Below are 13,237 nucleotides of genomic sequence, written 5' to 3'. Positions count from 1 at the left end.
TATAGAAACTCACACGAACTATGTAAAGGGATTGCTTCACCCTCTATGAATCATACCTGCTTCCAGGTAGCTGAGAGGACATATCGTCCCAGAAGTCCCTTGCTGTTTGCTCTCGGCCCTCCATCTGATAGGTTACCAAAAGGTTGTCAAGCCTCATCCATCCTGTGACCACTACAGGGCTCCGGGAGCAAGGATGGAGGAGCTGGCAGCACAGGATGCATTCTCATACATCCTTCTACTTAAGGGAATCAGCCAGAGACATGTACATCCTGGTAATGAATTCTTGGCTGCACAGATGGTCATAATGGAAAGACTCCAGCTTCCCTAAGGATGGGATGGTGTCCCAGAAAGGACTGCTCTAAGGAGCTGGTGTCCACCTGACCAAGGAGAAGAGCACCTTTGTGTTCTGACTTGCCAGGTGAATGAAGAAGGTTTTTACTATCTCCAAAGGGGGCACATGATAAAAGCCCCTGGGTCAGCATTAAAAAAGTGACATGATGAGAGGATTAAACATTGGGTGGGAAATCGAAATTTATAATAGGGTCATAGGAGCAATGAGAGAGGAATTAGTGAGGGGAATCTGCTCAGAATCTTAGCTATACGTTCACAAATGCAAGGAGCAAGGGGAATAAACAACGAGAACTGGTAGTATTAGCACAGAAGCTAAATTTGATATCACAGAGACTTGCAAGTGACATAAAACTCATGACTGAAATATCACTCCAGAGAAATATAGCTTGTTCAGGAAGGACAGGCAGGCTAAAAATGGAGGTGGAGTTGCATTACGTGTCAAGAATATATACACTTGTTCTGAGGTCTAGAAGCGGGTGAGAAGTATACCAGTAGAAAGTCTCTGCATAAAGATGAAGTAGGGAACATAGAAATGATGTCATAGTAGGGATCTAATACAGACTGCCAAACTAGGAAGAGGAAATAGCTGAGTCATTCCTAGAACAAACAACAGAAATATCTAAAATACAAAACAGGGCTTTGACTTTCCAGACATCTGTTGGACTTTTTTGGAGCATATTGGGTACAATGTTTGGTTTCAGATAACAAGGCCATGTCTACACGAGCCCCAAACTTCGAAATGGCCACGCAAATGGCCATTTCGAAGTTTACTAATGAAGCGCTGAAATGCATATTCAGCGCTTCATTAGCATGCGGGCAGCAGCGGTACTTCGAAATTGACACGGGTTGCCGCCGCGCGTCTTGTCCAGACGGGGCTCCTTTTCAAAAGGACCCCGCCTACTTCGAAGTCCCCTTATTCCCATGAGCTCAAGGGGTCTTCGAAGTAGGCGGGGTCCTTTCGAAAAGGAGCCCCGTCGGGACGAGACGCGCGGCAGTGAGGCGTGTCAAATTCGAAGCACCGCTGCCGCCCGCATGCTAATGAAGCGCTGAATATGCATTTCAGCGCTTCATTAGTAAACTTCGAAATGGCCATTTGCGTGGCCATTTCGAAGTTTGGGGCTCGTGTAGACATACCCCAGGAGAAGTAACCGAGGACATCCATTTTAGACTTGGTTCTGACCAACAAGGAGGAGTTGGTTGCAAAATCTGAAGGTGGAAGGCCATTTGGGTGAAAGTGATCATGAAATGATAGATTTCATGATTCTAAGGAAAGGAACAGAATAAGGAACACTATATCTATTTGGTCCTGCTTTAGTGTAGAAGGCTGGACTGGATTACCTCTCAAGGTCTCCTCCAGCCCTATGTTTTTGTGATTGTAGGTAGGCATGCAGCTTGTCATTATCTGAACTGGAATTTGGCCAGTATGTATTGTGATTCTATCCCTATTTTGGGAAAAACTACACCAAATACTTTAACTAATCACACATACATACGCACACATGCCATGTGAGAACTAGTACTTCCAAAGCATTGAATCTCATGCCACCATGCAGAAGCATCAATTCAGTCTGACTGCCACCTACTGTATCCTAAGCAGAACCTCCCAAAGTATCTAGCTGCTCCTTTCAAGTCTCCAGTAGTACAAAGCCAGTCCTTTGCTACGCAGCTTGTGAAATTTCATGGCATCTCAGCTCAAGGTATCATGAATCTATTAAATGAATAACAGTAACAAGAAAATTGCCCTTTATAACTATAAGTGGAAGACATGGTACTAAGGAAAAAAGGAATATTCAGAACTTAACACTGCATCGTTTAATGGCTTCCTAGTTGGGCAGAGTTTTTAAACACTATTTTCTCAGCTAGATTCATAATACCGTGATACTTGTCCTCAGCAGAAAGAGAACAAGGTGGTTAAACAAAATTGATCTAAATGACAACACAAGTCATATGATTAGAATCCATATGAACAAAGCTATGATACGTACAAGGGAGGTTTAAGACACAAAATAACGTAACTGTGAATGGTTGGATCATAGGGGTCCTTCCAGGACTGCCACCCTGCTGATGATACCACTGAGTCCAGCCTACCTGCCCTCTGGGTCGTCCCCCCACACCTGTATTGGGGTAACAGCCTTTCAGTGGAGTAACATAGATGCTGAACCAGCTCATCCCTGGGACAGGTCAGTTATACGGCCTTGACAGCACCCAAGAACCTTTGTTTTCTCTTTGCATCCCACTGGGAAAATACCAGATTCAATCACAGTTTGGGCATTCTGGACAAGAAAGCCATTTACAGATGAACGCCTTGAGCACCAGACCATTAAGTTTTCTGAAGTACCACTAGTGGTTTTCACCAGAAGACTTAGATGACAAAAAACAGGTTTACACTTCATATTTCTATTAATATTTCATAATTCTACTTCATATTTTTGAAGTAGTATGTACACATTCAGCAGTGTAACTTTAAAATATGTCACGATATATTTTGCTTAAAGCATCTTGTAGTTATGCATATTCATAAGCCAATTTTCATAAAGCCTGGGTGGCTGTGATAACGATTATTGATGCTGTTCAGACAAAAAAAAAGCCTCACTACAGGCTGTTTAAAAATCTTTAATTTAAACTCAGATTGGGGAATGACTGTCCAAAGTCATATTTTAATTTGTGAGTTGTGCTTTTTTTTTTTTTAATAAAAATCAAATCTAGTATGGTATACCTGTATATCATGCTCATTACCACTAACAAGACGTACACATTTTCCCATGTAAGTTGTTTGTTTGTCTTGTCTAGATACTTAGTCTAATATGTAAACTCAGCAGTCTGAAACTGCTTCTGAGCAGGGACCACACTGTATCTCTATCATTCAGTACAATGAAGTCTTGATTTTTATAAAAGCCTTTGATTGATATGAAAATATTAATAATACTAACAATGTCAAACTTGTATTTAAATTTCATATTAATAAGTGTATTACATTAGCAGCCTGTCATATATACAGAATTATTGTTTGTTGCTTCATAGGCTTATGAACTATAAATGTTTCCTAACTACTAGCCTGTGGCCACCTCGTGGGAGCCAGCAGTGCTTTTAATACCAGGAAGTGAGGAAGAACACCATAACCAATTCAAGAAACAATGGGATTTAAGGTGATTGGAATTACTCATCCTTTATTGTCTGAGACAGACATTTCTACTCATGTAAAAAACATCATTCTGGGATGCATTAACAGCTGTGTTGTAAGAAAGACATGAGAAGTAATTCTTCCACTTTGTGCTGATTAGGCCTCAACTGGCAGACCGTGTCTAGTTCTGTACACCAGATTTCAGGAAAGATGTGGAGAAATTGGATAAGGTCCAGAAAAGAGCAATCAAAATGATGAAAGATCTAGAAAACATGACCTATGAGAGAAGATTGAAAGTACTGAGTTTGTTCAGTTTGGAAACTGAGATGGGATGTGATAACTGCTTTAAAGTACCTAAAAAGGTGTTACAAGGTGGGAGAAAAATTAGTCTGTTTGGCCTCTGATGATAGGACAAGAAGCAATGGACTTAAATTGCAGCATGGGAGGTTTAGTCAGACTTTAGAAAATACTTCCTAAATGTCTGGGTGATTAAGTACTGGAATAAATTACCTAGAAAAGCTGTGGAATCTGCATAATTGAAGATATTTAAGAGCAGGTTAGAGAAACACGTATCAGGGATGATCTAGATGGCGCTTGGTCCTGCTATGAGTAAGTGGGGGACTGGATTGGATGACCTCTCGAAGTCCCTTCCAGTTCAGGTATTCTGATGCTGAGGAAGGTACAAGAAACCCAGCTGTAGGGTATTGGACAATCTGAACCACATAAAAGTCTGGTTCAAACTCCTAATAGTTAGAAACTTGTCTGAGATTTTTATAGCCTTTCCAAAACTTTATTTAGTATTAACTATTATAACTTTGGATAACCTTGTTCATATAAATGTCCAATCTTTCCTTGAACATTCCTATAATCTTAGCCTCAGTGACATTCTGTGGTAATGAGTTCCATAGGTTAACTAACATTACATGAAAAGATATTGTTGTGTTTCTTTTGTTTTCCATCTAGTATATAACAGCACTTGGTAGCACCTGTTAGACTCTAGTTAAGGTTGCAAAAAGCTTCTGTTAGAGACTTTCTCCTTGCGTTATTCTGAAAATATTTCAACTTTCCTCTTCTGGGTTGAGATTTTCCATTTTTGGTTGCTGCCAAAAGGTGACTATTTCTATACAATTGAGCAAAAGCTCTTCAGCCGCATGTGAATTTAGTAAGGGTGAAATTTATGCAAATAAGCCTAATAAGTTGACATTTGAAACTTGCCCTAGTCATTGTTCTCACTGAGGACAAAGGTATTTCATGATTTGAGGAAAACTGTTCTTGATTTAAATAATATCTGAAAATCGAATCGTGTGCAGGAGAGTGTTTTCGTTAAGCATGCACCAGAGCCAACATTTGTAAACCTGGCTCCTACAGCTAACTCCTAAACATAAGCACGGGAATTAGATGTATGGGGTTGAGGGCTGCTTTGCCAGCATGGGGTCCTGGCCTCTCGGTGGCTCCAGCAGGATCCTGCTGGGTCTCCAGGATCCTGCTGGCCCCACTGGCTTCACCACTTCCCACCAGCCTCATGGGTTCGGTTGGCCCTTGAGTCCTGTCTCCTGCTGGCCCCAACCCCGCAAGAACCACAGTCCACCAGTCCCGCCAACCCCAGGGTTAAATTTTGCAATGGCACCATTTGACTATTCTGAGTCCTTTCTAATAAGATTTTGTTATCAGAAACTCAAACACGCAATCCCTGTGCAGCAGATGTCAGTGAATCACCGGATGCTAACAACAGATTGCTAAATCCATGAAGCCAGACTGAATCTTTCTTTCTTAAAGGCAGAGGGATATTCCCCTCCTTCTTGAGGCATATTCAGTCTCAGAGAGCATGACCTTAAACCCTTAATAATCTCTTATACTCATTCAATTGTTTCAAAACCTATTAAATCAAGCAAATTAAATTGTTACAAAGTAAGCACATATTCCAGACCTTTACTGTACCACCTAAAGTTCCCTGTTGCACAAAGTTATATTGTGTCTTACTCAGAATATCCAACCCAACACATTGTAAATAAACAAGGTGGCAAACTTTTTCTTGAAGATTTTACTGACAATTCTAATAACGGTGAGGTGTAGCTATAATAGTATTGGTTCCAAGCTGTTAGAGAGACAGGGTGGGTGAGATAATATTCTTTATTAGACCAACTTTTGTTGGTTAGAGAGACCAATTTTTGAGCTTATTCAGAGACAACCTTGTTCATCTTGTCTCCCAGTTTTTAATAATTCACTTTTTTAACAGTGAGGTAACAAACTATTTTGTGTGTCCTGAAGATTCAACTCATGTAAAACATGTCCCTTTGGTCTTAATGTATTATTACACAGTAATGGTTAGTGCTGTTGTTAAGCAACTATGTTGAGCTTGAACCTTGAAGTTTCAACTAAGTTGTGGTCCTGTTATTCCAGGCACTATGCAAACATACAAGAAATGACAGCCCCTGCTCCAAAGAGATATATGTTTGACTTGGTTTCATATATGTTGCGACAAAAACACATGCTCCCTTGTGATAGACTATACCCCTGCATTTATATCTGCACACTCCTGTAATAATATTTCTACACAATATGCCTTATGAAGTATGATTTGAAAACTAAAATCTCTTTGGGGCAGGGACTGTTATTTCTTGTACGTTTGTATAGTGCCTGGAATAGTGGGGCCACTACACTGATCAACAGCATCATGATGAAATGCATGTTACAACATTGTATGTAACGTTCTGAAATTCCCCTGTAGGATAAGGCAGATTTTCAAAATCATGTCCTCAAAATCATAGCCCCCACTTAGGTTAAGCTGGTTAAGCAAGCCTGTCTCAAACACAGAAAAGTGTCAAAACAAAAAGCAGTCAAGTAGCACTTTAAAGACTAGCAAAATAGTTTATTAGGTGAGCTTTCGTGGGACAGACCCACTTCTTCAGACCATAGCCAGACCAGAACAGACTCAATATTTAAGACACAGAGAACCAAACTTGGCTCAATCTAATTCTTGACCTTCCCCACCCACCCCTCCACTCTCTGATTTGCTCACCTTGATTATCTTTTTCCGATTTGTCCTCCTTGCTTACTGTTTTTGGTTCTCTGTGTCTTAAATATTGAGTCTGGTCTGGTCTGGATATGGTCTGAAGAAGTGGACCTGTCCCACGAAAGCTCACCTAATAAACTATTTTGCTAGTCTTTAAAGTGCTACTTGACTGCTTTTTGTTTTGATAGTGTGTAGACTAGCACGGCTCCCTCTCTGTTACTAAAGAAGTGTGTTTACCATATTTTGCATATAAACCACAGAGTCCTCAGAGAACACAGCAAGACAAAGACAATTTGCATTTCAGCAAACAAAACTGAAAAGCAACAAGATCTTGTTCTTACCTTTCACCACATCCCCTTGCTCTCAGCTGGAAAGAATTTATCTAGGGGTCACTGTCAGAAATATGATCAAACTATAACAGTGAGTGGCAAAAAGTCCCCAAGTTATTTCTCCCTGACCATGTCCTTTTTCCACGTATGATGACAAAGGAAACAGCCTATGAAATCTGGGTGCAGATCAGTGTTCCCTCTAATTTTTTCCATCCATGGATGGAATAAATTTTATTATGTGCACCAAGTCATGTTCAAATGTGCACCATCAATAGAAACATGTGCTGCAGCTGTGGATGCTCTGCTAGTCAGCTGGGCAGCGCCTGCATCTCTCCTGGGCAGCCACCAAAGGGCTCAGCTTACAGGGAACACTGGTGCAGATCCTGGCCTTAAAGTTGGTCAGCAATAATACTGGGAACCTGTGGCAAGAACTTCACTTCAATCTAAGTCTAGTCTTCTACTAGCAATGCTTTGTGCCGGTACTTCCTGGTACTGAGTACTGGCACCTCAGCAACCCCAGCCACAGGATTGGCTGAGGGGAGGGGGCAAGGAGACAGCTGAGTACGAGCACCTCTATTTTTTTTTAAAAACAAAAAAAGGCACTACTAGGAAGTGTTTTGTCTTTATTTTCCTTGTAATCATTTCTGAGTTAAATACATTAATACTTGTACTTACATAACATCTCTCTGTTAAATAAACTATTATTGTTCCCTTACAAAGACAATAGACTGGGGAAAATGAGGGCTGGAAGTGTTTTGGGGCACCTCAAAAGTAATAATCAAGGCTGATGGCAGGTGACAGTCTGACAGGCTACTGGTATCTGAGGTGCTGAACCAGAACTGTGCTCACACACAGATCCTGGGGGTGTGACCTGGATGCTGACAGGATATGATGAGGCATCCAAGGCTACAGGCACCCTGGACTGTTCTACCCTATGTAATTTCTGACTATTTTTCTCTCGTAGTCACGCATGTGAGATTGTGACCATCTATTTGCCCAAAGCAAGTACATTTTGGAGGATGAGTGAGGAAAGGGTTTGTTTTTCTTATCTTGGACATATGTGGGGAGTAGATTTTGTCTCTGGGCTGAGACATTTTCCTAACAAATTTGCAAGGCTTTTGTCAAACATATATCAGGCTTGGGAGGAGGGATAGCTCAGCGGCTTGAGCATTCGCTTGTTTAAACCCAGGGTTATGAGCTCAATCCTTGAGAAGGCCACTTAGGGACTGGGGCAAATAGATATCAGTGATGGTACTTGGCCCGGCCAAGAGAGGACTGGACTAGATGACCTCCCAAGGTCCCTTCCAGTTCTAGGAGTAGTGTATCTCCAAGTATTATATATCCAAGAATTCTGAAACTGTTTTTTTCTTTGGGGTGGTAGCAGTACTGGAAATATGAATATTGATCATTGAACACCACAGTTAAATAACTAGCACAATTATGAAGCCACATGTAGTTTGGTTCCTACATTTTGAAAAGTGCCTTCTAAAATGATTGAAAATTTGTTATTTTGAAATGACCAAATAAATGTTTTTCAGGCATGTGCTGTAAATCACTCAGCCCCATCTGGGGATTTTCTAGGTAGACCTGATAAAAAAAAAATTACACACTGAAATTTGTTTTCAACTAAAAGTCCTTTCTATGTGAAATTTTCCATGGAAAAATTTTGCTTACTTCAAAATTTTCCTGGTTTTCCAAGAAAAACAGAAACCTGACAATTTTGAATTTAAAACCCTCTAAAATTTCCCTATGTTTCAGAAACAAAAAGTACATTTTCAGAAATTATTCTTTCTTCAGAAATAAGACACACAATTTTTAATACCCTCCTCCCCAGATTTTTTTATATTTGTTGAACAGCAACAAAGATTCAGGTTTTTCCTTTTAAAATGAAAGATGCATGATTTTTCACAAAAAATTGCAGGGAATTTTTGTTTTGATCTCCCCCGCCCTCCAAATATTCCTTGAAAATACCAGTTTCTGACTACGCTCATAGTACTCTCTCCCTCTGTTCTGTCAGGGCACAACTGTGCAAAGACTTTATATACATGCGTAACTAGAAGCATGAGTCTTTATTTCCATGTTACTGAAGGCTATACAGTAATTTTTATTATATTTTAAATTCCCCTTAAATTTACTTACTGGATTGGAATATGGAGCTATTGTGACCATTGTGTAACAGGCACAATTAGGCCCTTACGCACCATGTTAGCCAGGATACACTTTCCCCTGTTTGGATCTGATTCCAGATTGCCTTGTGCACATTCTATAGTCACTTTCACCTGTATAAAACAAATGCAAAAGATGTATTCTAGTTGGGCAGTGTTTTACTTGTGTTTTTCACTCTCTCTCTTAGATGACTACTCAAAGTGCAAGACAATGGAGAATCAGGTCACCAATTCTGCATTTTGGCCACACAAGTGAGTCCTGAAGTTTGAAAACAACCAAATAAATCCCACTGCTTTATCTGGGCTCCTCGGGAAATGGAATGCACAGCCCACTACAGAAAGGACATACATAATGGCATTGATTCATGGGTCTAATCAGGCTACTCTTGGCATATAACCCAAGGCAAACACGGACTTTGCGCTCCCTGATCCCTATGGGCTAGTTAATCCTCCAGTATAAATCAAAGCAGCTCTACCTAAACTGATGATGCTCCCAAAGGTGCATTATGCTGGCTAGGGATTGCTAGAATGCTGATGTACCCTGGCCCTATATTGTGCTTGACCATATAATCCTCTACACGTACCTCTGGGTCCGGGGACTCCTCAGCTGCCCTGTCAGAGCAGCAGATTTGTGTCTCTTTTGCACAACTGAAGTAGAGCAAAGGGTCAAGATGTAGGCCAGAACCTGGCCTGTTGTCTTCTAGGGGGCAACTAACTGTAAACCTTTCATTTCCAAATTATGATGATTTAACTGGAAAATATGATCAAAACCACCAGAAGGCCCATGGTTGTTTTCCTCACACTTTGTTTGCTGGGTTTAGCAATTTTTGTCTATTTTAAGCAGTGCATGCTTGACCTAACTTCTGAAAGGAGATTTTCTTGGGGTTCATAAATAGTGAATCATGCCAGAATGTTCACTGGTGTGAATGATCTAAGAGTCCTGCTGAATGGTGAAGTTGCACTCGGGAAATTAAAAATGAGAGTCATGGAAGCAATGAAAACAGAACAGCCAACAAACTCCAAAGAAAACCATTCCGTTGTGCTTGCTTTAAAGATTAACAGTTGGGGTCCCAATTCTGCTTGACCTTAGTGGGATGTAAGTTAGTGCTGGATTTGGCCTGTGACTGGCCAAGTAAAAGTTATAGCCTTTTTGAATCAGGAACCAGGCATGTATTTGATAGCTTTAGCCAAGGTCTAGCAAATTGCTGCTGTTTTTTAAATACCACTGAACAGTTTTCTGAAAGCAGATTTTTCTCTAGTTGCTACTTTTAATATTGTGACAGCTGGTCACGAGTGTACGATCCATCCAGCTGCAGAGCCTGTTACCCAAAACAGTTTAAATAATTTTGCTGTGCAGAAGATGGGCTACCCTCAGGATTCTGAACCCCCTCCACCTCTGTCATCGGTAACACAGGTAGATTGGGTTGAATTAACTAGATTTTGCTGAATAATGAACAAAATAGGGTTTCATGACATGAACAAAACTAGGACTCCATACAACATAAAATAAGTTTGGTTGTTAGCATACCCTAGGAGAAAGATAAAAGGAAGGTAGGTAATACCATGTCCTGGTTGGCAGGTAAGACGTAAGCACTGGTTGCTGGGAACATCCAGAACTGGATACCGAGAACAGCAAGACCAGCTATCTACATCTGGAATTTTTCAATCTTCTGCTCTTGACTTGGTGTCCTCAGTGCAGCGAGCAGACCTTGCCTATGCGCTTTATGCATAGATGTAAGAGGTGGAATTGCCCTGATGTTCTTTCCCTTCAGCAGGATGCCACTCTGTGGGAGTGTCTCTGGGCCTCACCAAAGTGACCTGCCAGTGCAGCACCCAGCGACACAAAGCCCTGTCACAGTGACCTCTGCTCCCCTATAGCTGCTCTGGTTGCTGGGCAGATTTGCCATCTCATGACACTCCATGTTCCTGCCCTGTCCCTGTTTTGGCGCCACAAACCAGAAGGAGGCCAGGTTGTTCTTTACGCAACCAAAATGGCAGCCATAAACTAACAGCAACCTGCTTTTCTCCAGCACTGTGTCCTTTGCTAATAAGACAAAATGGTTCAGTAATGCAAACCATCATTTGATTTCACCAGCTGGTTAATAAACTGCCCTTCATATGTTTCCTTTTTCTACTGTCCCCTATGCTTTTTCAAAGTTCCTTTCTCTATTGCCAGACAGACTCTTTTCTCTGTTCATTAAAACCATGAGGGTGTTGCAATGTGACCAGTAAGAGTCGTGGCCCCAAGATTATTATTTGCATCTTTAGATTGTGGAAGGATTGTTGTTTTCCAAGGCTGTCTTGTTTTACTGTTTTAAACATTCTTCTCTGAGCTAGTGCCATGGAATAGAATACAAATACCCAGAGATCAGCAGCTTTACTGTTTTGTCACCCTCAGCTGGCTGCTTTGGGAACTGCTCTGTAGCAGTAAGAGGTCAATCTATAATAAATCAAGTGTGGGTATGTATGAATGACTTTCAGACAACACAAAGAAAATCTGTGTTATTTCTGAGCTTCCTACTTACTCTGAACAAATTTAACAAGTCAGTCCTTGGAACTATTGACCATGGCCCTAATTCAGCAAAGCACTCAAGTCAATGGGATTTTTACCAAGATGCTGGAATAGTTTGTACAGTAGGGCTGCTGAGACCCACTGAATGAAACTGTGAACTCTGTAATGGAAACCACATCAAGCCATGGGTGTGGTGGCACCCTTAGTTCCAAAGTAGTTTACTGAATAAGGATGAACTTAGGCACATACTTAGGAACTTTGGTCTTCAAGTGATATTTACAAAGCTTGATTTTTGGTTGCTGGCTGTAGGCTTCAAGAGAATTCCCCATTTTAATTAAGGACTGGCCACTCTCCTTTCGCTACAGTTCCAGATTGTCTTGGGCGAACAGAGAGAGAAGGGTTCAGAACTGACGATATTGCACTACATGTTCACAAAGAGGGCAGCAGCCCCAGCCTAGCTCTCAAGGGCTTGCCTCTCCCTTGGGAGGCACTTGGGCAGAAAGGAAAGTTCCAGAAGTCGATTTCCTAGTTTAGTTATGATATTGGCACAGGCTGTGTGACAGTTTTGTGGGTTTACTTGGGCATTTGAACACCAGGGTTTTCCAAGCCTGGCTTGTACTTTGCAACCTCTCCAGCCAGGGGCCTTGGGTCACTGCAGATGAAGATTGAATTTGTAGGTGAAATGTATGATGGGTGTGAAAAGCAGAACTACCTTACTTAAAAATGTCAAAAGATGGCCGTAGTAGCAAGTCAACTGACTCTGACTCATGCTGTGGGGAGACAAACATAACAGGGTTGACATTCCTTCTTTGAAACTTGGCTGGGGTAGGTGCCTATCCTGATAATTTTAGCTCTCAGCAGGATATTTTTAGACTTTGTATTTTTAGCCCTTAGCATGAGCCTCCCCCAAACCCAAGTCAGTTGACCCAGGCTGAGAATTTTGCCATGCTCTCTCTTTCTTTGTGGGTTTTTTTCAGTGTGGACATCTCAGAATTCATGGGGGGGACTTAAAGTAAAAAAAAACAAGTCACTGGGAAATCCTGGATAGGGAGTCATAGCACTAGGGTATAACTTGGCACTTCTTGGTTTAAGAATGTTTCCTCTTCCAAAAATAATGCAGTGGTTAGGTCCTCTTTTCCTCCCCTCCCCATCACTGCCTCATACCACAAACTGACAGTATTAACTCCCTGAAAGCTGCCAAACCTGGCTGGAACCTGCCCCTTCTCTGCAAGAAGCAAACTGAGCTGCCCCTCAGACAATCTTCTTCTGAATCTGCTAACAAAACAGAAACCAAGGTCCTGCTCTATGTCAAGCTTTGGAACGGCTTAAAAAAAAAAAATCAGAGCAAAATCCAATAGCGGCAGAATATGAAGGAAAAAATGGTATCTGTGTCTCCACCCAATTATCAATTTTTTAAAGCCTCCAGGTGCCACAAAGCACTTTTGGCATCACTCTCATTTACACTAAGACCAGCTTACACCACAGTGGCAGTGTTAATGGCTTTAGCGTGGGTAAAGCCCCTTACAGTGTTGAAGTAGCGTAAAACTGCCTTAGTGTAAATAAGTATTAGGACATCTATTTTGATTGATTAGTTTAAAAAAAGATGCAATGGGAAAGAAAGATTCATTGCTTTAAGTCTGAATTGATCTAAAGTTTCAACAAACCATGCTGAATTCAATTCTATATAGATTAGTTAATAAGACTATAAAATTCTCTATGACCTAGACTGGCTGCCTGACTTTTCAT

Source organism: Carettochelys insculpta, chromosome 5 (assembly GCF_033958435.1).
Source record: "Carettochelys insculpta isolate YL-2023 chromosome 5, ASM3395843v1, whole genome shotgun sequence".
NCBI lineage: Eukaryota > Metazoa > Chordata > Testudines > Carettochelyidae > Carettochelys > Carettochelys insculpta.
This window is presented reverse-complemented; position numbering follows the sequence as displayed.